Here is a 26,273-nt window from a genome sequence, read left to right on the forward strand (position 1 = left end):
ATTAAAGACACCTGTCCACACACTTAATCACACTACAACCTCTCCACCATGGTCAAGACCAAAGAGCTGTCTGAGGACACCAGGGACAACATTGTAGACCTGCACTAGGCTGGGGTGGGCTACAGGACAATAGGCAAGCGGCTTGGTGCGAAGGCAACAACTGTTGGCACAATTATTAGAAAATGGAACAAACACAAGATGACTGTCAATCTTCCTTGGCCTGTGGCTCCATGCAAGATCTTGATCAAAAATAGTTCACTAAGTACCCTATATTTATTATGCAACTTTGCTTTACATTTATATATAATGATGGTAGGGTATGAGATATATTTTTGTCTTTTGTAGGTTTTGCATCTTGTATAACAAGTGGCCTGCAGACTACAGCCTAGGTTTGGTACAAATCTGTAGGTAAAACATAGGATAACTATAATTCTCCAAAAGGGTCACAGTGTCAGGTAAATGTAGCTTTTCTGGTAATATTTAATAAAAAGGTTACTATTGTGTGATTTTTTTTTTCTATTATGTTTCGGAAAATATTTTCAAAGTAGAACTCCATTCTCATGGTTTTTTTTTTAAACTAAGAATGTGCGGATTTTTCTTCCATTGTTGAAATAATGAAGTGTGTGATATTTCATGGTTTTATTTTGTATATGTGTTTAACAGTCGTGCCCGTCCAGCTGTGTGTTCTCCGTGACTGATTGTTATCTACCCTTTGTTCAGCCAGGACTACAGCCTCCCCAATGGGACAGTCTATTCTGCAGTTGTGAGCATGCTCAGATGGAAGTTATATATTATCTTAGAGCTGTCTTTTCAGCACCACGCGATTGTAAGCCACCCAAGTTGTTTCTTCTCCTCCTTAGACCCAGCCAGTGTGGCCCATGTGTTCCTGCCAGTGCAGGTGAGTAGAGCGCTGAGGATGGATGGTACGTGTATGGTGTATCTGCAGGAGGAAGGTGCTGGCACAGACAGAACAGGGTGGGTCTGCTTGCTATTAGGTCTTGCCTGCAGCCGGTTAGAGGACACCTTGGGAGAGATGCTACATTGCAGGCTGCGCTCACTCTACATAGCGTCTTGTACACATATTAATATCACAGACATGCCTGTTAGTGATTGCAGCCTCTTAGAAATAGAAAACAGATTTGCAGCCATGGTATTACTCCGGTTACCATAACGACAGATTTCTCAATCTGTAAAATACGGCATGATCTGTTTTCGCCATCCTCCAAGGGTATTTCCTTACAGGTACTACAAGTAAAGTTAAGGTTAATAAGATTGAGATGCATTTTTTAGTTATTTTTCAGCACGCATGTCATTTAACCCTTTTATGTGCCAAGCTCTCATCCGGCTCATGCTAAATTGCAGTCATTAGCCATCTGAGTAGCAAAGCGAATCGCATATATTACAGCTGGAGACAAAATCGTACCTGACCCCGTAAGCAGTCGCGTCAGCACCACAGGGTTTGTAACCACTTCAAGATTCACACTGCAGAGGACCGAGGAGTTAATATTCTACTTATGTCATTTTCAACGCTTGAAATGATTCTTTACCCTCTAATTGTAGCCTGCAGTCCTATGTAATTAATATTAGCAAATGTGTTTAGTTCCTTGCCCCCATTTTCTAATCAAGTCATTTTCGAGTATTATTAAATCAGAAATGTATTTCTTTCTTACAGTAAATTTAAAATGTTATTATTACAATATACTGACAACAATTCTATAGAATAAAATGCCCATGCTGAGTTCATCTTATGACATCTGTATATTAACCAAATTTACTCTGTTATAAGCATTTTTTGTTTGGATTTAAAACTTATTACAGTTCATATATATATATGTATATGAATATGTATATATATGTGTGAGTACATGTGTATATTTATATATTTATGTCTGTACATGTGTTTGTATATTTATATAAGCAATGCCTTGAAAAGGTATTCATACACCCGCAATCTTAAATGTATTTTTGGGGTATTTTTTGTGATGTGGCAGGTATTTGTAAAGTATGAAGGAAATGATACATGGTTTTCTAAATATTTTAAAAATATAAATCTGAAAATTGTGACGTGCATTTGTATACAATCCTGAATAATCATTTGCCTAGTCACTTAATTAGTAAATTGAGTCCACCTGTGTGTAATTTATTGTCAGTATAACTACAGCTGTTCTGTGAAGGCCTCAGAGGTTTGTTTGAGAACATTGGGGATTAAACAGCATCATGAAAACCAAGGAACACACCAGACAGGTCAGGGATAAAATTTTGGAGAGAAGCAAAATTAGGTTATAAAAAAATAGCCCAAGCTCTGAACATCTCGTGGATGTCGATCATCCAAAAAATGAAGGCGTATGACACAACTGCAAACCAACCAAGACATGGCCATCCACCTAAACTGACATCCCAAGGAAGGAGAGCGCTAATTAGAGAAAGAGCCAAAAGGCCCATGGTCACTCTGGAGGGCGCTCAAATATCCACAGCTCAGGTGGGAGAATCTGTCCACTGGACAACTATTAGTCATATACTCTAAAAATCTGGCCTTTATTGAAGGGTGTCAAAAAGAAAGCCATTTTGAAAGTAAGCCATAGCAAGTCCCATTTGCAGTTTGCACCACAAAGCCATGTAGGACACAGCTAGCATGTGAAAGAAGGTGCTCTAGTCAGATGAGACCAAAGAACAACTTTTTGTGCTAAATTCAAAACGTTATGTGTAGCGAAAAACTAACATTGCACATCATCCTGAAAACACCATCCCCAATGTCAAACATTGTGGTGTCAACATCATTTTGTGGAAATGCGTTTCTTCAGCAGGGATAGGGAAGCTGGTCAGAGTTGATGGAAAGAAAACCTGTTAGAGGCTGCAAAAGACTTGAGACTGGGGCGTAGGTTCACCTCCCAGCAGGACACCGACCCTAAACATACTGCCAGAGCTACAATGGAGTAGTTTAGTTCAAAGCATATTCATGTGTGTGAATGGTCCAGTCACAGTCCAGACCTAAATCCCATTGAGAATCTGTGGCAAGACTTGAAAATTGCTGTTCACAGACGCTCTCCATCTAACCTCACTGAGTTAGAGCTAGTTTGTAAAAAAGAATGGGCAAAAATTTCAGCCACTAAATGTGCAAAGCTGGTAGAGACATACCCGGAAAGACTTCCTGTAGTAACTGCAGCGAAAGGTCGTCCTACAAAGTATTGACTCGGGGCTGAATGCAAATGCACATTTTCAGATTTATATTTTTAAAGTATTTAGAAAACCATGTATCATTTCCTTTACACTTCACAAATACTTGCTACTGTTGTTATATCATATGTAAAATCCATATAAAATCCATAAAATACATTTAAATTTATGGGTGTAACGTGAAAAAATGTGGAAAAGTTCACGGGATGTGAGTAACTTTCTAGGCACTGTGTGTATATATATGTGTGTGTTTGCATATTTATATATATATATATATATATATATATATATATATATATATACTGTATATATTATACACATTTTTAGCATGTAATAAAGTTCAGCAAAATCAAGGAACGGTGGAGGCCTTTTAAATGATCTTAAATGAAAGTGAATTAAATTAGTTTTAGGCTGCATCAGCTATATATAATACACAAATTACTGCTTGACCACAAGCACAAATATTAGATTTTGTCACATAGGAAAACACTTTTAAAAAGTGTTTTAAACAGCGCTAAGTAGTTACTAGGACATTTTTATAGCGCGTGATAGAATTCATTTCTGCACCCATAAAGTTCTCTTGACCCTTACTGCACCTTCACGTGTCTCTGATTTTACACAGAAGTTATTTTTTTACAGATTCTATTAGAGACTGTAAGAAATATATGGAATACTCCATTGCATGCTGTATTATGGAGGTATTACTAATAAGGTAGGGTACGGTGTCTGAAGGGGGCATTACACAGCGACACACATAATACAGACCTGCCTGTAGGGGCACGGTGTCCTACCCAGAGAGTGCAAACACACTGCATTTTCATGCGTATAAGTCATAATCTATGTCTTTGGATTGTCCTCTTCTGCCAAATTCTAAAAGTTCTATTCAGATGTTTCTAAAATAGCTGCTACTACAGCTGGAAGTTACGACTCAACTTTTCCAGACCACTGAATGCCAAAACTGCCTATAGTGTGGTAGTACACCACTAGCTTCTGTAGCGCTGTGGACGGCGCCCCTGCATGGTGTCCCCTTCTCCCTTCATGCTGGCACGCCGGCTTACTCACTGCCCCGTGGCATAGTCCCCGGCACATTCCCTGCTTCCTGCTTTGTTCTGCCTAATGCGCGTGCTCCCCGGTTCTTAAAGGGGCAGCGTGCGCATATGGTAAATGCCCTCAGCCAGTTGCTGAGAGGCGTTTAGTGTAATGACCTCACCTGCTGGATGGCTCTCAGCCTATTACTCAGAGTCATCCTATATAAAAGACTCCCTCTCCCTTAGGGAGTTGCCGAAGCAAAAGCTTTCATTAGTACGTAGTCTCCCCTACTAGTGAGTTGTTAAGTTCTCTGGTCCCAGTGTGGTCAGTCTCCTGAACCTGAATCCCTGGTCCCGATGTGGCCAGGTCCTGAACCTGAATCCCTGGTCTGTGTACGTCCAGTGCCTGAGTCCTGGTGCGGTCAGTCCAGTTTCCGACGTACCCTGGTCCTATTAGAGTCCTGAACATTGTCCCCTGGTCCCAGTTCGGCCAGTATCTGAATGTTTCCATATCTGAATCTCCGTGTCAGTAACCATTCTGCAGTGATCCTGAACTGAACCTTTTAGTCTGAACGGAGCAAGAGTCGGTCAGCTGCTGCAATGTCGGCATCTGCCTAGGAGTGGTACCTGACAGCTACATGCAGCCTGTCTCCACCATCTGGAGCTTCAGTGAACACCAGGTAGCTGCTTAGCTACACCCCTACCTAGGCAGACCCGGCCCTGTGGCACAGTGGGTCCACAAATCCACATGTGCCACCGTTGGGCGTAACAGCTTCTGTATCATTCTCCAAAAAGGTTCTTTCAATCATGCATAATAAAAACAGTAATAAAAAAGCTTACTTTATTCTTCCACATCATAGCGCTTTGTTGCAATGTAGAAGGGTCTATTCGTACAGTTCGGTGAAATTCAGTTTATTGCTACAATTACTGCAGAATTGTGTCATAATGCTTCTGTATCGACATAATTATGCAGAAGCTGTAGCATTTTGTGGGTTTTCTGTAAGTTTACAGTAACAAGTGAAAAAACGCTAACTGTGCATAAGAACAGTCCGTCTAACAAGTATCACATAGAAGGATCTTACAGCCTATCATTTAAAAAAAAACAGGTGCCATTGTTATAACCCAGCGATCTAGCGCAATACTACCAGTCTTTGTTTACATGTCAACGTATTGTGACTGCTGAAGCCAATAAGCGCCATTTTTATCCTAGAATTTATTTCTGTTTATAGACATTATTGCAAAATATGCAGTAAAGAAGAGCCAAACATTTAATGTCAACAGATTCGTGCTTACATAACCACGGGAAGTATGAAGCATGTTCATTAGGCTCCTGGCTGCAGTGACAACCTGCAATTGCGTTGCGGGGAGCGCAGACCAGATGCCCGTCAATCCGCTTAGGCTATGTTCCCATGAAGAGTTTTTTGGTGAGTTTTTTACGCTGTGTATTTTCTAAAAAATACAACTAACCTATTTTACTTAATGGGAGCAGAAATGATGCAGAACATCTGCAACATCAAAAACTCATCGTGGGACTGTAGCCTTAGATGTTGCAGTTTTGACTGGGCACTTAAGGTGATAAATGGTTAGTAATATCTGTGATCTTGACCTTTGCAGCTGGTTACTCAGTAATAACTGGTGTCCCGTGATGATCCCACATGTATATCACTCTTCGACGAGTACCCTCTGCAGATGATGTACATGTATCTAATTATAGAGAGTTCTCCAAGAATATAAAAAATAAGTAAAGAAATATAGAAAATGTAATTGTGAATAAATTCCTATATAATTTTAATTAGCAAATCACAATCGTTAGGCTATGGAGATCGCTAGAAAATTAAAATTGTCGCCATCTTGTTATACTGGCAGAAACTTGTCTCAGAGTATCGGCAGGAGCCTGTGAGCGTGTGCAGGCGGAGGTGGAAGGAGCAAATGGTTCCTTCTGGGTTTTGTTTGAACCACATTTTTCACAGATTTAGATGGAAACCCCGATGTAAATGCTCAGCGTAGAGCACATGATGAATGTGAACACAGCCTTATTCTAATTTTCTTGGAAGCCGAATGAACAAATAAACATTAGCGCAGGATTTTTTTTTTGTTACGTTATTTACTGTGAGATATAAGTGATAAGGCAACTTTATTGTTCATGTCAATATGATTATAAAAATGCCATATATATATATGGCATTTTTGTAATACATATATTTTTTATTTTTTTTGTTTTCTAAGGTTTTGCTACTCTTGAACACTAAAAATGCTTTAAAACAAAATTGATTTTACATCACCATATTTTGAGTGTTGTAACTTTTTTTTTCAAAGCAGATCTGTATGATGGGTTGTTTTTTGCAGGATCAGTACAATTTTTTTGGTACCAATTTGGGTTCAGAATAGTTTTTGATCGCTTTTTATTCAGATTTTTGGGGATGCAGAATGAACCAAAAACAGCCATTCACAAATTGTTTTTATTCATTTTTTTTACCACCTTTCATCGTGCTTCTCCCCGCCCGCTGCCCTGGAGTGACAGGTTTCTCACTATACACACTTGCTGGGAGAGATCTGTGAGTCCAGGGCAGCGGGCGTCCCTGGCGGCTTTTAAAGTATGTTTTTCTCTGAAATGCTGCAGTGTTTCAGAGTCAATCATACCTGGCTGAGATCATACAGTCAGAGCCTGATACATGCTGCCTGTGGATTGGGCAGCATGTCTCAGCTGTCAGATTTCCTTTTAAATAATTTGACAGTTTTATAGTTTGGGTTACGAGTTCACTAGGGGTACAGCAATACCAATTAGACTTTTTTTTTTTTTTTTTTACATTTAAACAAATGTTATTGATCTCTTTATTTTAACTTAGTTCCACTATGAAATATGAACATTTCTCACCCTGATCACTGACTGAATGCACTGCAATATTTTTGTACTGCTCTACATCAGGGCTGTCAGTTTTACACTGATACACACCTATAGATTCCATTTATTGGCCTTAGGTTGATATAGAAATCACTAGCACCCCACAATCACACTGTTGCGGTTCTGATGGGGTGAAAAAGGGAGCTCCCTACCTCTGTTAAAAATCTAGATGCTGCTGTTGCTATTGACAGCAGCATCTAAGGGGGTTCAATAACCACAATTGGTGTTAGCACCGATAATGACCACTGCAGCCGGGTGTCAGCTTTAGTATACAGCGGACACCCACTGCATCCTCGTATGTTTGGCAGCGCTATTCTTTTATTTCTTAGCACTGTGAAAGGCTGCACTAAAGAATACGGACCCTTAATGACCAGTATAAAGAGGTGTATCGGAGGTCATTAAGGGCTTAGGTTTCTTACAATGTTTATACCTTCAGAGTTATAATTTGATAAACTGTTAGAATTTTTACATTGAGCCACCATTTACAAAACCTTTACAAATGTAATAAAATTAATAAATAGAGATCCCTTTCTTACCCCTCCAGTGCCTCCTTGTAGACATTTGCAAATGGTTAAGATATCTACAAAACATGTAGACTACTGCCATTTTCCACATCATTTTGGTATCTGTCCAATCTTTTCCAATATGCAACCATTTTAATAAAGTCCTGTTTACTAGAAAGGCCTTGAGATTAGTTGAGATTAGGTAGCGTCATTGCTAGAGAGGCCTTGAGATTAGTTAGTGTCATACGTGCCATAGAGAGCCTAAAGGCCCCTTCACACTTAGCGACGCTGCAACGATCCCGACAGCGATACGACCTGTCAGGGATCGTTGCTGCGTCGCTATGTGGTCGCTGGTGAGCAGTCAAACAGGCAGGCTCACCAGCGATCAGGGGAGCAGCGACATCGTAGAAAAAATCTTTCCACGATGTCCTGCTCCGGTTATCAGCCTGCTGAAGCAGGAGCAGGCTGGTAACTATGGTAAACATCGGGTTACTAGGGGCACACGCGCTCCTAGTAACCCATTGTTTATCATGGTTACCACTCTGCTACAGTGAGCGGGAGGTTACCGCTCTCTTTAGCAGGCTCGTAACCATGATAAACAGCGGGTTACTATGTGCGCGCGTGCCCCTAGTAACCCGATGTTTACCATAGTTACCAGCCTGATCGCTGCTCCCGCTGGTCACACACAGCGATGTGTGCTGACCAGCGGGAGAACAACGACCAAAAAATGGTCCAGGACACTTTGCAGCGATCAGTGACCTCACAGCAGGGGCCTGATCGTTGCAAAGTGTCACACATAGCGACATCGCTGGTGAGGTCGCTGTTGTGTCACCAAAACCGTGACACAGCAGCGATCTCGCTAGCGATCTCGCTATGTGAGACGGGGGCTTTATTGTTATGTGTGAGTTGTTTGGTGAAGTCTCATATGCTTTCTGATGTAAATTGAAGGCTGAAAATTGCTTGGCATGGCTGAGTCATTTTTTTTAATGGACTCTACAACATCAAACACTTTCTCTGGTGTCATTATTTGTAGAGCATTTTAAAAGATAACATAAAAATGTATTACCTCTACCATAAATATGTTTTAGCTGTGGGAGAGAATGACGTAGCAATGGTTTCATATAGATCTATTACCAATGTCCTTCACTCAGGGCTGGCAAACAATATTTACACTAGGTATATAAATTGCTACAAGTATAATGTAGACTTTGCAATCGTAATTGTAGGAGAGATTTTCTTTTCTTACTTATGTACACCTTACGGTTTAATGCTATGTTCACAAACTGTATTTTCTGTCCAAGTGCTGTTCATGAAAAAACTAACGGCACTCGGACCAATGTTATTCAATACAGCTGTTCAGATCCCCGTTTTTTTTTGGTTTGTTTGTTTTTTTTACACAGACCAAATGTCCACTTCAAAAAATCACAGAATCACAGTATACACTAGCCTCTTCTGTATTTTGGATAAGACTCATCTATTCAAGTCTATAGGTGCACAAAAAAATTGGATCCCATATAGATCATCCATAGAGCATTCGATTTTTACAGATAGGAAAACGTATGTGTTCTTGTAAATTTTAATAACTGCGGATACAGATAAAAAAAATCATCATTTTTTTCGGGATGAAAATTGGATGATTTATATATGCTCACGTCAATTTAGCCTTGAGGCGCATTTACACTAGCTGATAATTTTTCAGGTTCTAACAATAACGACTCATCATACATAATTACGTAATGTGAATGGGTTGAATGACTGAGCCATGTGTCCAAAGATGTTCATTCATTATGCATAGAATCATTTGCGAGCAAAAAATTCTTGTTCATCTTTCGAATATAATGTAAAATAAATAGAGATTGTTCACTCATTCAACCAGCAAAAAAAGAGGAGTGGACAGTCAAATCCTAAATAGGTCTGGCTCTTAGCCATTGGTTGATCGTGTTCCGAGACAATTGTTCAGTAGCAGTTGGAGCATTGGAACAAGTACATATTATTGTATTATTCATCGTTATTATTGCAAATGAGACTATTCATATGAAACCGTGAAATTAATTATCGAACATTTTATTGCTAATTTGATTGCATTGTTTTGTACTGTATCTACCAAAATGTTTGTATAATACTTAAAGGGGTTGTCCGGTCCAAAATAGTAAGTCTGTAGTCACTCTGTGTGACTGCAGACTTATGAATCCCCCCAGCGCAGGCACTGTGCGCTGTGGGAAATCATTAGTCTGCAGTCACACAGAGTGACTGAAGACTTATCGTTCTGGACCGGACAACCCCTTTAACCCCATTTCTGCCATAGGCCATACTAATACGAATCTGTGCCCTGGGCCTTTTGGGCATGATACGTATTAGTACGCCCTGGCGATTTCGCCCACACACAAGCTGTGCAGGCTCGATCGCCGCCGGGTGTCAGCTGATTGTCAAAGCTGACACCTGGTGCTATGTGCTAGGAGAAGTACCGCACCACTCACAGCACATTAACCCCCGAAATGCTGCGATCGAAGTCAATTGCAGTATTCCGTGGCAAGAGGAGGTAAGCGCCGTTACTTACCTGCTCACTGGCGTCCCACGCTGTCTGTGCGGGGTCCCAGTGGTTGTCATGGTGACGACATCTGGATCACCAGACAGCAGGAAGTTACTTTGATCTTGCGCAGTGCATGATCAAAGTAACTTCTACATGCAGGCTGAGAGCCTGTATAGCATAGAGATGCTGCTGCATCTCTATGCTGTACAGGCGATCAGACTGCAAAAAGTGAAAGTCCCTTAGTGGGACAAAGTGTAAAAGTTAATAATGTGTGAAAAAGTGAAAAAATAAATAGAATAAAAATTGTAAAAATGTATAAAAAAGAAAAAATAATCCCCAAAAAATAAAAATATATTGTACCCATAAATAAATATTATTATGGAAAAAAAAAAAAACAATAAAAGTACACATATTTGGTATCGCTGCATCCGGAACGACCTGACCTATAAAAATGTCCCACTAGTTAACCCCTTTAGTGAACACAGTAAAAAATAAATAAGCAAGAAACTATGCTTTATCATCATACCGCCAAACAAAAAATGGAATGAAACACGATCAAAAAGATGAATATAAATAAAAATGGTACTGCTGAAAATGTCATCTTGTCCCGCAAACAACAAGCCACCATACAGCTCCATCATCCGAAAAATAAAAAAGTTATAGCTCTCAGAATAAAGCGATACAAAAAAAATCTTTTTTCTATAAAGCGCCAAAAAATAAAAACAATATAAATGTGGTACCGCTGTAAACGTACTGACCCGAAGAATAAAGCTGCCTTATCAATTTTACCACATGCGGAACGGCATAAAAAAAAAAAAAAACAATTCCTGAATTGTTGGTTTTTGTTTATTCTGCCTCCCAAAAATCGGAATAGAAAGTGATCAAAAAATGTCACATGCCGGAAAATGATACCAATAAAAACGTCAACTCGTTCCGCATAAAGCAAGCCGTCACATGACTCTATCGGCCGAAATTTGGAAAAATTGTAGCTCTCAAAATATGGCGATGCAAAAAGTAGTCTTTGCAAAAAAAAAGTGTCTTTTAGTGTATGACAGCTGTCAATCATAAATACCCGATATGAATCTGGCATCGCTGTAATCGCACCAACCCGAAGAATAAAGTCGTCTAATCACTTATACCGCACAAGGAACGGCGTAAAAAATAAGCTCTAGCGTTAGGGTTGTGCTAGGGTTAGGTTTAGGGTTGTGCTGGGGTTAAGGTTGTGCTGGAGTTAAGATTATGCTGGGGTTGGGATTTTTTCAAAAGTAAAGAAAGAAAAATGATGATGATATGGCGACTTGTGTTGAGCGCAAGTGCTCGCTACTTGAGTTTGCATCGGGTGCTCGGGTATGCACCGAGTATTGCGGGTGCTCGAGTGACATGCCATGCACCCGCAATCCCCTCATGTTTTTTTTTGGGTGTCTAACAACCGTGAAACATGCAGGGCGGGGACTTGAGCATGTCATTTGAGCACCCGCGACACAGTGTGCATACACGAGAACCCGATGCAAACTCAAGTAGCGAGCACTTGCACTCAAGACTAATGACAACTTATTCCATATGATGACCTAATGTTATCAAATTCTGTGTCGTACCTCTGTGTTCAAAATTTTCACTATACCCCTTGATAAAATCCTTGAGGGGTGTAGTTTGTAAAATGGTGTCACTTGTGCGGGGTTTCCACTATTTAGGTGCATCAGGGGCTCTCCAAACAACGCGACATGGTGTCCGCTCTCGATTCCAGACAATTTTGTGTTCAAAAAGTCACACAGTGCTCCTTCCCTTCTGAACCCTGGTGTGCTCCCAAACAGTGTATTTTCCCCACATATGGGGTATCGGCGTACTCAGGAGAAATTCCACAACAGTTTTTGGGGTCCATTTTCTCCTCTCACCCTTGTGAAAATAAAAAATTTGGGGTTAAAATATAATTTTTGCGGCAAAATGTGAAAATTTTATTTTTACGGCTCAATGTTATAAACTTCTGTGAAGCACCTGGGGGTTCAAGGTGCTCACCACACATCTAGATAAGTTTCCTGGGGGGTCTAGTTTCCAAAACGGTGTCACTTGTGAGGGGTTTCCACTGTTTAGGCACATCAGGGGCTCCCCAAACGCAACATGGCTTCCTCCAATTATTCAAGCAAATTTTACATTCAAAAAGTCAAATGGCGCTCCTTCCCTTCTGAACCCTACCGTGCGCCCAAACAGTGGTTTTCTCCCACATATGGGGTATCAGCGTGCTCAAGAGGAATTGCACAACAAATTTTGGAGTCCATTTTTTCCTGTTACCGTTGCGAAAATAAAAAAATTTGGGTCTAAAATAATTTTTCTTCCATATTCCAAAAATTCCTGTGAAGCACCTGAAGGAATAATAAACTTCTTGAATGTTGTTTTGAGCACCTTGAGGGGTGCAGTTTTTAGAATGGTGTCACTTTTTGGTATTTTCTGTCATAAAGGAACCTCAAAGTCACTTCAAATGTGGTGTGGTCCCTAAAAAAAATGGTTTTGTAAATTTTGTTGGAAAAATGAGAAATCGCTGGTCAACTTTTAACCCTTATAACTTCCTAACAAAAAAAAAATTGGGTTCCAAAATTGTGCTGATGTAAAGTAGACATGTGGGAAATGTTATTTATTAACTATTTTGTGTGGCATATGTCTCTGATTTAAGGGCATGAAAATTCAAAGTTTGAAAATAGCGAAATTTTCAACATTTTCACCAAATTGAAGATTTTTTCACAAATAAACGCAAGTGATATCGAAGAAATTTTACCACTATCGTGACGTACAATATGTCACAAAAAACAGTCTCAGAATCAGGGGGTCCGTTGAACCGTTGCAGAGTTATTACTTCATAAAGTGACAGTGGTCAGAATTGTACAAATTGGCCTGGTCATTAACGTGCAAACCACCCTCGGGGGGTAAAGGGGTTTATGGATTCATGTATCCAAAATAAATAGTATTACTTATGGGATTTGAATGTTGGACACACATGCACTTCAGATTATCTGTCAGTGTGAACACAGTCCATGATATTACGATGTAATGATCCAGGGGCGGACATACCGCCGGTGCAACTGCACCAGGGCCCGGCGGTGCAGGGGGGCCCTTGCACGGTGGCTAATACTGAGGGAAATCTGGCCAGTTTCTCGGAGCCCGAGGCTCTGGGGGGGCCCATGGCCAGATTGCCCTCATTATACACGGCGGGCAGAGAGCGATTCCTGCAGCTTCCCTGCCTATAGGAGAAAATGGCAGCTGAGCTGCAGGGATCCGTCCTCTGCTTCCTGCCCGCCCAGCAGTTTCTATTTGACGCAGACGCGCGCAGCTTGATGACGTCATCATGTAGCACGCACCTGTATCAGAGAAAAAGTTGCCGGTGAAGATGATGCTGCAGGCAATCAATCAAAGAGATGTTTTTTCATTTTTTTTTATACATTACACTGGGGAGACTGAGGACACTGAGATGTGGTAGAGGATAGCAATGATGAGGATGATGGGGGAAGAGCAATGATGAGGATGATGGGGGAGAGCAATGATGCGGATGATGTGGGGAGAGCAATGATGAGAATGATGGGGGGAGAGCAATGATGAGGGTGAGGGGGGGAGAGCAGTGATGAGGGTGATTGGGGGGAGGGTAATGATGAGGGTGATGGAGGGAGAGTAATGATGAGGGTGATGGAGGGAGCACAGTGATGGGGGAGAGCAATGATGATGGTGATGGGGGAAAGCAATGATGAGGGTGATGGGGGAGAGCAATGGTGAGGGTGATGGAGGGAGAGCAATGATGAGGGTAATGGGGGGAGAGCAGAGATGGGGGAAGAGCAATGATGAGGGTGATGGGGAGAGCAATGATGAGGGTGATGGGGAGAGCAATGATGGGGAAGAGCAATGATGAGGGTGATGGGGAGAGCAATGATGAGGGTGATGGGGGAGAGCAATGATGAGAGTGATGGGGGAGAGCAATGATGAGGGTGATGGGGGAGAGCAATGATGAGAGTGATGGGGGAGAGCAATGATGAGGGTGATGGAGGGAGAGCAATGATGAGGGTGATGGGGGAGAGCAATGATGAGAGTGATGGGGGAGAGCAATGATGGAGAGAGAGCAATGATGAGGATGATGGGGGAGTGTGGGACAGCAATGGTGGGGGGAGTGTGGGACAGCAATGATGGGGGAGTGTGGGTTAGCAATGATGGGGGTGGTGTCGGACAGCAATGATGGGGGTGGTGTGGGACAGCAATGATGGGGGTGGGGGAGACACAGGTGTGTGGGAGAACAAAGATGGGAGGACAACAATGATGGGGGTAAGGTACATAAGACACTTTTATAATGAATTGAAAGGTGGGAGAAGACTCTGTCAGGGACTTGTAATGAATTGGGAGGTGACGGAGGATGCTCAGTACCTGATAATGTCTTCTCCCACCTCCAAATTCATTATGATGCTATCAAGGACTTATAATAAATGGGTGGGGGACACAAGGCAAGGACTAGGGCTATGTGCACACATTCAGGATTTGCAGGAGAAAACTCTGCTGTATGTCTTAATGTGTTGGCAGGAAGAATGCTACGTAAAATAATTTTTTGCCATGTTTTTGACATGCTTTTGTTTCGTATTTTCCCCCACTCATTAGTACGGGTGAAATATGCTGCAAGAATTGACATTATGCAGATTTTAATCTGCTGCAAATCTGCAAGGAAAAAATAAGCAATGTGTGCATGAGACTTCAGGGATCTCATTGACTTTGCTTGTACTGTAAAACCTTGTATATTTTCCGTGTGCACATAGCATTACAGTTAATTGGAGAGAGTCACAGAGACTGAATAGTTTATATTATTGGGCGGCGGAGATTATAGTTAATGGGGGGCACAGTGCTGCTTATCACTTTATATTTTTATTGGTGCGTGGCTAATAGTATATTAATGGGGGGGTACATAGCTGTATTCAGGGGCGCAGTGCGGGTGAAACATGTATATATACAATATATGTGACCTTGTTATTTTCTAGGCTGGAGATAATCGTGACAAGATGAGTCGTGGCTGGGAGATGTCGACATGAAGGTCTGACCAGTCGGAGAAGAAACAGCAGAAACCGACTCTAATCAGATGAGACGTCAGCGGTAAGTGCCTGGATGTACATATTATTCTGTATCTGAACTGTATGACTTGGAGTGATAATTTTATCTTTAAAATCCCTTAGGCTGCATTCTCACATGTGATGCCAGATTTTTTTATTGGACAGCACAAGGACTTGTCTTGTTTTATAGATTCATTCACACATCTGTGAAAATCACAGATCTGAGAATGAGATCTGTGAGGGTCAGAGAATGTCCTGTTCTGATCTGATTTTGAGAATCAGAATAGGACATGCTCAATGCGTCTGTAAAAGCAGGCAGCATACCGACACTGCACACGGATACAGGAATGTAGCCTTATTATGTATAGCACAGTCCCTTAGTATATAGTATTCTCACTTATTATGTATAGCGTCGTTAGCTTTGTCATTAGTTACATAGTTTCCTCTTTTATTATGTATGACACCGTCTCTTAATACATACCATCCTCTCTAGTTATATATAGCTTCCTCTGCTGTTATGTACAGTGCTGTCCCTTACATAGTGTATTGTTATTTTTGTCAGTCACAGCACTCTCTATTTATTAAATAGTCCTCTGTTGTTAGATATAAAATGACTGCTCTTGGAGCAGCTGGTGACTAGGAGACCAGCCCATCAGCTCCTCCATTAGAAAAGAAGCTTTCCCATGCTCCATCAGCCATCATTGCATTATATATCTAACAAGAGAAGATGGTATGCAATAAAGAACAGGGCGATATAGATAGTCCGATATGTAAGGGATGGTGCTGTACATAACAAGAGAGGACACTGTGTAATAAGGGATGGCAATATACATGATAAGGAGACTATGTAAGATATATATATAAATATATATATATATATGTGTGTGGCTATATATATATATATATATATATATATATATATATATTATATGTTTTAGTGGTAGATCGCTCACTCAGCTGCACACAGAGGTAGACACAGGTACGCTGTCTCTTTAAAACTTCTGGTTGGTTTATTAAAAAATGCAACATAAACCAACACTGAGTCCACAAAAGAAAAACACAGCCCGCTGGGCTAACAGGAAAAACAGAACAAAATGGCAACACGAAAGCACAGTCTTTGTGGTAGCAGGGATCCGCCTGCTCAGAGTGCAGATACTCTGTGTGGTTCAGGTTAGCTCCACATAAACAGACCTGGAGTTCCTCACTCCAGACCTACTGAAAGCTGAATGCCTCAGCAGGCCAAGTATTTAAACCTCCCCCCAGACCACACCCTGGGGAGGAGATATTGAGAACAACCTCCCACCCACTCTATGGTTGTTCTCATAAAAACACACCCTTTGGAAATGGAGACTTAAGCCCTCCTTGCACATAACATGCTGGAGGAAACTTAACGGTTTCAATTCACTGACACCCATAGCCTCAGGGAAACATATCTCGCTTCCACCACTTTACCAGTGACTTTGTCACAATATATATAGAGAGAGAGAGAGATCTGTAGCTTTGTCGCAATAAAAGGAGGGGGGCCCATACACATTTCTTTCACAGGGGCCCCAAACTGTCAGTGTCCGCCCCTGTAATGATCGGTAGTCAACCATTAAATTCACGATTCTCATACTATATAAACACTTATCTGACATTGTTTGCTAGTCGTGAGTTACTGTAGTATTGTCATTCATCGTTTAAATGATTTCACACCTCAGACTATTAATATGTGGATATACACACTTCCTCCCCTTACTATGATAATCAAATAATAAAAAATAGTCATCTATTATTTCATGATATTACTTTATTCAGTTATTTTAACACATCAGACAAGAAAAAAGCAAAAAACAGCCACTAAAAAAATCCCATGAAACCACATGGGTGGTGTGGTCCACCACTATCTTATTGACATGAGGTAGTATGTTGTGCAGATTAGGTCAATATACATCGGTATTACCAGCATATATAATGCACAGCATGAGTCAATTAGTTTAGCTAAGTTACAATCAGGATGTATTATACAATCCAATACTTATATATCAGTATAGTTAGCATATATAACACTTAGCCTCAACCATTAAGTAACATATGTATAATCCTCAACATAAGCTGAATGTATAACAGCTAGAATACAAACCAGATGCCATGGCAGTATCTCCACACCACCCAAGCACCCCAACGCACGTTTCGCGTATATTGCTTCCTCGGGGGGTACTTAGGGCAGTGAGCAGTCTGATCATAAATAGTTGCCCAGAGGGGTTGGGCCAATTATTATGCCCTATCGTGCATCATTAGTCTGATGAGTGAATAGTGATTAATTCCACATGATTACCTTCTGGGATCCCAGTGGAGTTGCATATTCAATGTATATGATGTACAGGATGGCGCAGCCATGCTGCCCGTCACGCATTGCTAACCCGAGGCCGGCGTCCCGTCATCGTTTAAACGATGATCAGCTCACCTAAACCAACCCTTGGTCTGATATGGAATCTGTCAGCAGGATTTCACACCTCAGACTATTAATATGTGGATGTAGCTCTTTCAAAAACAAGTCCAGCAATACATTTACATGGTCAGTCCGTTCCTCCGTTTCTGAGTGTTTGATTTATAGTGCAAATGAGGCTGAAGAGCTATTTGTAGGTCTGAAGCCTCTGTCACTCCATATCTATTCCCTGCCCAGTGCTGCCTCGTCCTGCTTGAGATACAGCATTTTTGCTGTGTGAATTGAGGCTAAGGAGCCATCAGTCAAGCAGGTGGGTGTGGTGCTGGGCAGGCAATAGAGCTGGAGTGACAGAGGCTTCAGATCAACAGCCTCAATTGCATATCAATTCAAACACTGATTTCTCAGTATCGGAGGAATGGACTAATCATGTAAAGGTATTGCAGAACTTGTCTTCGAAAGAGTTACAGGCTCTATGTATACAGACATAAACAATAAAATCCTGATGACTGATGCCCTTTAACAATATCTTCATTTATACAGATGCTTTTTATGTTCATATTTGCTTAAAGTGGTTCTGTCACCAGATTTCACAATGAAAACTGCATATATTATTAAATACATCTTTTGGACCTGATGAGACTGGTGTACCTACTTTAAAAATACATGTAAGCTTGGCTGTATAATCCTTTTTGAAAATTTTCTTGTATATTATTATTACATTTATTTAATTAATGTTTTTTTACTGGTCCACTTCTATTTGAATTCCAAAAATGTTTATTTTAATATTAGAAGGGAATACTTTCAAAAAGGATTATGCAGTGTAGAGATTCACTCGCTTTGGTAGGCATTAGGCCTTAGGTAGTGTTCACACAGGCAATGCAGTTTTGGTTCAAACACGTGCAGTTTTTATTGCTTTCCACAGGTTGCACAGCACCAAAACAACAAAATCATAAATCCCTAGCCTTGTCCAGGCACTAACTAAACAGTATAGACCCTGACTACTTGCAGTTTGGTGCTCACGGCCTGTGCAGACTCTTCTCAAAGAGATTGTGGCTTGTTTCTCTGTTCAATTCAAGACACATGCAGTCTGCTCAGTCTGAACACCTAGCCTATTTATATGCAGAGCTAGCCAGGTGTACTAATCAAAGCCTGCAGAGTTAGGATTTAACCCTAGCCTACATGTCATGGCTACATACCGTCCCCCTCTGCCCAAAGTCGAGGGCTGGGCACAGTCTGCCAACACACAGAGCCTACAGGATTTTAAATTGACCCGAACATGAGGCTTATGCTTGATGACACGAGAGTTACCTAGTAACTCCAAGAACCTGCCCCTTTTTTGTGTGCCAATTTTTGGCCATGCTGATTTTTGGATGGCGGCAAAGTTCCTACCACTTTGACACCTGCAATGTTGACTTCTCACCAGTCCAACCAGCAAGGGGTTTCACGCAGCTCCCTACCCTTCCAGGGTTTTAGTAGGTTGCCATAATATATGGGAAACGCCTTCCTTTTCCATGGTTGGTGTACTTTATAGTTGACCTATCCCACCTTTTTCACCACCCAATCTGGCCTCTGCCACTGGGTAAGGAACATGCTCTCCACTGTGGTCACTAACACAAGTACCCGATCCCCAGGTTTAAATTGTCTCACTCGAGCTGACCGATTGTACCGCCTGTATTTTCCCTCTTGGGCCTTATGGGGGCACTCTTTTACCTGTCTCTTCACCTTGTTCTGACAACACAACAAATCATTATGCTTTGACCCTTGCGGAAATCGACTCTTGGCTCCTGGGGAACCCCATTTACATTTCGAAGAGTACCTTTTACTGTTAAGTCTCTGAGCTGGGCAGTCTGTGAGTTGTCCTTGGACTCCTCTAGGTCAGGGAAATTGGCTTCAGGGGATGCTTAAGCATCCTCCTTTCTAGCCAGTACAATGAGTGCAAATTCACTGTTTACATCATGTCACTTTGTTACCATATCCGACTCCTGGCGGCATATTGGACTACTGGGTGGTACAGCTTTCGCCCACAAGTCCCAGAACAAAGGAAAATCTCAACAATAGCATGCAACAAGTCCTTGACCACTCCCACTTGGTGGGACATGTAACCACAGTCTGTGCATATGTCGACCTGGGCCGTGGGATAGTTCTTGGTGTCTCCATGCATACATCTTATCCCACCCCCTTCCCAGGGACTAGCATATGCGGAAGTGTGGCTCTTGCCATTGTCACCAGGCTCCCGGAGTCCAGAAGTCCCATCACTTGGACACTGTTCACAGTCACCTGGCATTCCTGAGGTCCCTTTCCAAGATGAGGAACAGCATTGCAGGCAGGGTAGGCGTAGGAGTAGTGTTGGCCTATGCTGCAGTCCATTGACTCCGATGTCAAGGCTGATTTATGACCTGGGACTTGACACCTCCAACAGATCATAGTACGAGTTGAAACCTTTGAATCTGGCTCTGACCCGTACTGGGTCTTTGTGCACCCCTCAGATGTGAGCTTGGGCCTCTTCTTTTGGGTCTCCCAGAAATGTGAATTTAGGCTCCCTTGATTGCTCAGGGAGTTCTCCAAAATCCTAAACAGAAATCCCTAGCTTTCTCCAGGCGCTAACTAAACAGTATAGACCCTGACTACTTCAGACACTGTTGAGCTAGCCCCAGATTGTTTAAACAAAACTGCTATCATTTATAGCAACCACTGACACTTGCAGTTTGGTGCAAACAGCCTGTGCAGAATCTTCTCAAAATGATTCTGGCTTGTTTCTCTTTTTAGCTTCAAGACATATCCAGTCTGCTCAGCCTCCCCAGCAGACTGACTTAGACGAACACTTAGCCTGTTTATATGCAGAGCTAGCCAGGTGTACTAATCAAAGCCTGCAGAGCTAGGATTTAACTCTAGCCTACCTGGCATTGCTACAGCAACCAGTCTGACATGGATTATGTGGTGCATCAAATGGGTATGGATGCTGCGAACACAGTTATGCCACTTTACAAAGTGAAATATTGTTTACTGTTTTGGGCAGCAGTGTGCAGAGAACCTATGTTAGAACTTGAGCAGGTTCGAAAGAGGTCAACTAAAATAATAGATGGAATAAGTGGATTGAAGTACCAAGAGAAATTATCAAAATTAGGTTTATTCAGTTTAGAAAATATGTCTGAGGGGTGATCTAATTATGTTGAAATATATCAGATATTTCTTAAATTCCTTGTATTACACTTCTTTGCTCTTTTCCAGACCACTGCTTGTTATCTATGAATGAAACATGATTGTTTAACCCAAGGGGTAAAGACTGATACTGGAAGTGTAGCAAGTGAGCGGCTTCAGAGAGGAGGAGAGGGTTAGTTATGTGCTCCTCCTGTCTTCAGTACGTCAATATCACCACTGACATTGATCTAGTCTGATACAGTGAAAACAGGAGGAGCACATAACTAACACTCTCCTCCTCTCTGAAGCCGCTCACTCAATACACTTCTGGGTGTATCACAGCAGCAAGCTCTGGCTGCTGACCAGATACATTGATGAAAGGGGGTGCTGCCCTTGTACCGTGTGCATTCTGCTGACTCCTTCACAGGGCTGCGGTTTGAACGCAGGCATTGCTTGATCTGGTCAGGCAAGCGCTGTCAATCAGAATGAGAGGAACTCTCATAATGCAAATTGAGGGGGTGTAATGGTTCACTAAGCCCTTGGCCACATGTGGAATAAAACCAGTTTTCAAGGTAGCTATAACAATGAAATCTATACTGCCGATATGATTTTTATGGGGGCTTCGTCCCCTATATAACTGTTTAAATTGCTTTGTGCCAGTGAATGATTCCCTTTGACAGAAATGATCATTGAAGGGGTTGTCCAGTCTAAAATGATAAGTCTGCAGTCACTCTGGTATCGCATACATCACTGACATTCCTGGCTCAGAAGCGACTCCTCGCAGTGCACAGTGCCTGCGCTGAGGGGGATTCAAAAGTCTGCAGTCACACAGAGTGACTGCAGACTTATCATTTTAGACCGGACAACCCCTTTAATAATTAATCAGTTTTGTATCGGCAGACTACATTCTCACTCCCTCACTTAATATGTGTGGCTTTCTAAAAGTTTGGCTAAAATGCATTATTTATTAACATTTGAGAGCTTTTTTATTTTTTAGTGAATGTTTTATACTAAAAAATCAACAACAAATGTCAGCACAATGCCAATTAATGAGGCTTTTAGATACACACAGTGAAAAAATCTGCATGGATATTAGTACCTACAGAGTTATATCAACTTATGTTGCATATATCATATATATTATGCTACATCAAGATGTACTCTTGGGTTATGTGTCTCTATTTTAGGCAATCCCATCTGAAACCTGTCTATAAAAGCACCGCAAAACCACCACAAAAAACAAACATATTACATAGCAATGTAAAAATGACATTGTTGTGCACGTTTAGTGATTTTTTTCTTCTTTCATCCTCTTCTAGGGCTAGGAAATCACGAAGGGGTTAAAAGAAGTAGCATACTTATCCTTTTCTAGTTAGTTGTAATTCAAATTATAGAAAAAAGATGTGGGCAGGTGAGCCACCGCAAAAATGACGGCCTACCACCAACAATGCCACATCAAGAAAAAGCCAGCAGCCTCGGCTAGGGAAACATGGGCAGGTCCACTGGCATTTTAAAGACATTGAGTGCATATTTCCATAGGATATGATCTCATTGATTTTTTTTTGCTGCCAGAAAAAGCTCATGCGGAAACTGAGTTTTATTGCACTATTTTTATTTGTCATGTGTTTTTTTGACACAATTTTTTTGCAGTACAGTTTTACAGACCCAATAATACGTAGTTCACAAACCGAGAACACTTCAAGAATTTACATGACACTTTTTATAGAAGCAGAAAAGAAAAAGGGGAAAAATAACGTTTTGTGTTCTATGGGAGCATTTCCTTTGAAATCAATGGGACACTTTGATCTAAATGGTCATCGTTGTTTCAACAAACTTTCCATAAATCAATAGAAAGACGAACATAAGAAACTGTAATATATCTTATTATCAGAGAAATCTGCTTCTTTCTCCAGTTATGAGCCACTTCTTCCCATTCCATTGCCTCCTGAACTCACCATCCACTAAATCTGTCTTGGCTAAAGCAAAATGGACTGTACGGACAATGAGGTTTTAGGGGACACCTCCTATACCATATAGAAGGGGAGCAGTGAGGAGGCATTAGCCAGCAGAGTGAGAGACCAAAACGGACAGATACAGGCAGGTTGAGTTACAGCTTTAAGCAACTGTATTAGCTCACTCCAGAGAAGGACACACAGCTACACATCTTAGTACTGCTGCAGAAGGTCTTCCATGCTACTGCTGATGCTACTTCTACCTCATGTGCTTTTCTCTTTGTATTGTGTATGGAACACATTGTAGGAAAAGCAACTAGTCTCCACTCACTGGCTCACAGGGAACGGAAAAAGTAGAGCCTGCAGAGGGCAAAACTGTTGAAAAGTGCAAGGTACAAGTAATGAAATGGACAGATATGGTGTTATTCCTCATCTATGCGCACACGACAGCTTATTCTGTAAAAATACCTGAAACCACAGGCCTGTTTTAAAGGGAACCAGAACCTGTCATGCTCCCCAAACCAAATCCAGGCCAGTTAGGTAACGCCATGTACAGTGAATACCGTAAGAGCAAAACCAAAAAATCAATGGCGGAATAGATTTTTTTTTTATCATGTCATCCCACATGAGTTTTCCTGTTTTTCACTACATTGTATGGTCAAATGGATGGTGTCATGCAAAACTACAACTCTCATACGACTTTGTTGATGGAAAAATAACAAGTTATGTCTCTTGGAAGTAGGGGAGGGAAAAAATAAAATTGGCTGCGGAGACAAGGGGTTAAATTAATGAGTGATTCTGAATGTATAATTATCAAAATATACATTTTACTAATTAACTGTGGCAAAGCGTTCACTGAGTTGTTATTTCTAGCTCACTGATTCCCCCACAGTATTCCGACAGTAAAGAGTGAATAAGGGAAACGCTTGGTCCTCGGTAACACCCTTATGGCTCTCCGTCTCAACCATTTCTTAAGTTTGACATCTGATCTAACATATTCCCGTTTGACAAGCCTGCGCCTCCCTGCTGGAATGGGTGAGTGGGACACAGGCAGTGGGCTGGAAGAAAATGGTTATAAGAATGCACAATACGTTCTCGATCCCCCATCCTTGTTCCACCAGCTCTCCGTGCTCTCTGACATGCCTCCCATGGTTGCTAAGCAACCTAAATAGTACCACTCTGCATGGGCTCAAATGCAGGAGACAGACTTATATTTCTCACAGCAAATCTGTCAGGTTTGGAGTCATTTAGGAAGAGGAAATATGTGCTCTGAATCAAAATGATAAACTGCAATGAATGCGGACTTTTCCGTGAGATCGTTGCAGTGTAAACATGGAGAAAGAGCTCTAAGCCTTCTTGGGACCAGGACAGGCCGGTTGGCTTCCATATTTCGCTTGTTCCTGTCGGTGTTTATTTTTAGCTTGCGCATTCATTTGTGAATTGGAATTGCATATTGCTAGTATGTGTGTATTACAGTAATCGACCAAATGAAGATAAATTATTCCAGGCAATGCACATGGGAGACAAGCAGCGGAAGCATGCATACTCAATTAAATGGACTTGTAACACTGTCTAAAAAATATATTACATTGTGTATCTGAAAGCCAAATTGCTGCATTGTGCAACAGTATGTAGGGTGAAAAAAATATCGCTTTTGCCTTTGAGAAAAAAAAGTTGATGACGAACAAGCAGATTTAATGCGCTTATTACTTGTCATTAGTTATGAGCGAGCGTGCTTACCGAGTATCTTCGGCATGCTCGTATATTATGTTCGAGTCCCTGCATCTGCATGATTTACAGCTGTTAGACAGCCTCAACACATGCAGGGATTGCCTGTTAGTTAGGGAAACTTCACGTGTTGATGCTGTCTCACAGCCGTAAATCATGCAGACGCAGGGACTGGAGCATAATATATGAGCATGCCGAAGATACTCGGTAAGCACCCGCGCATGCTCGCTCATCACTACTTGTCATCCATCCTTTACAATTCTGTAAGCTGGAATCACACTTGCAGTTTTTGATGCAGTTCTTGAGCCATCCTTTATACTTTCCATTTCCTTTGAACTCCTCCACTTCTGGTTTGGCTTAAAACAAATACCGCATGTATTATTTCTACAGTCAATCCGGAGAAGCCACAGGACAATATTAGTGCAGATGGAATCATTACTTGAAGAGACTGCACACCAAGAAGGCACAAAAAAAATCTTCAAATGCTTTTTTATTTGTTTTTCTCAGATCCGTAATTCACACCCCTTTAGGTGAAGTGTAAAGCGAAATGTAGATGTGACAACATTTCAGGTCATATCTTACTACATAAAGAGCTTAATGTTGAGGGGAGTCCGAGAAAAACATCAGCTGACGTTGGAGCGATGACTCTGTTGTTGTAGATGATGACGATGAAAGGGAACATTTTCCTATTGAATTTTTAAATAGCTTAACCTCATCAGGCATGCCAAGTCATTGCCTTAGACTTAAGGTGGGCAGCATTATTATGTTGTTGAGAAATTTGAATACAAAACAAGGACTCTGCAACGGTACACGATTAGTTGTAACATCATTGAATAGAAATGTTCTTGAGGCAGAGATTTTAACAGGATCAGCTGAAGGTGATACGACATACAGAGAGATTTCCATGCAATCTAACCTGGGCAGTTCACTTTTTGAATTGGCGAACGTCTCTGTAATCTTCTAAATTTTATTTTTGCTTTCCATAATGCCATTTACTAATTTATTAATTATGACAACTTTGTTGTTTATCGTGTAAAAAGGCTGAAAGTGAATAGACATGGGTAATTTGAGTTAGTTTTTATTATGTAGAGCACACTTTTCTAGCTTCCGAAACTTATTTGTTTCAGAACTCGGGCTGCTAGTATTCTTCATAAGGTTGTGGGCAGAATTAGCAAGATGTCCTTTCAAAATTATAGAAAGCCGCTATAGAAAGTTGCTGAGTTGAGTGTAGTGGGATAGCGGTGATGTTCCAAAAACAATACCCAAAAATGTAAGGTCTCATATTTAGAGCCTGACTTCCTATCATTATGGAAGGACATCTTGCTAATTCTGCTTGATTGGAGGGTATCTGTACAATTAATTCACTGTACATTACACTTACAGCAGTGTGGATTCTGGATATGAGAAAAATGAAATAATATGAATTTTTTGTGCCTTTTTGGTGTTATAATGATTCCATATTGATGAATTTAGAAGCATAGTCTGCTCCATAGGAACTTATAACATTCTCCTTTCCATCCATTGAGGGTTAAGCGTCCATTTCTCATTTTGTTTGAATATTAGTGCAGATTTGAAAACACAAATCTCATCTTCCCTGGTATACGTAGGCTGACCATGTTGGTATTTCCACAGAAATGCACAATGGCTGAGAATAGTGTTCTTTTTGTTTTCAACTTTAAAGGGTTGCTCTGCTACTTTTATATTGATGACCTATCCAAAGGTTAGGCCCTCAATATCAGACGGTGGGGGGCTGGCACTTGCAACCCCTCCAATGAGCTGTTCTTGGTGACTGCTGGATGTTAGCAGCTGCGGAGCTGAACACCG

At 41.2% G+C, this 26,273-nt stretch overlaps 1 protein-coding gene across 3 annotated transcripts in view; it reads left to right on the forward strand.

Annotated features, from left to right (window-relative positions):
• The first annotated feature begins 758 nt into the window (after window positions 1-758).
• Window positions 759-26,273, forward strand: part of LOC141273646 (PH and SEC7 domain-containing protein 1-like) — a 555,342-nt gene continuing 529,827 nt past the window's right edge. For 2 of the 3 annotated variants that reach the window (XM_073685772.1, XM_073685776.1), the window contains exons 1-2: window positions 759-898; window positions 15,135-15,246. The gene's annotated coding sequence lies outside the window, so the exon portion shown is untranslated. The remainder of the gene's footprint in view (window positions 899-15,134; window positions 15,247-26,273) is intronic. The other variant, XM_073685773.1, reaches the window with a different exon arrangement.

The sequence above is a fragment of the Phyllobates terribilis genome, unplaced genomic scaffold (assembly GCF_046119375.1).
Source record: "Phyllobates terribilis strain yellow unplaced genomic scaffold, ASM4611937v1 Scaffold_5__5_contigs__length_657084704, whole genome shotgun sequence".
In the NCBI taxonomy this organism is placed as follows: domain Eukaryota; kingdom Metazoa; phylum Chordata; class Amphibia; order Anura; family Dendrobatidae; genus Phyllobates; species Phyllobates terribilis.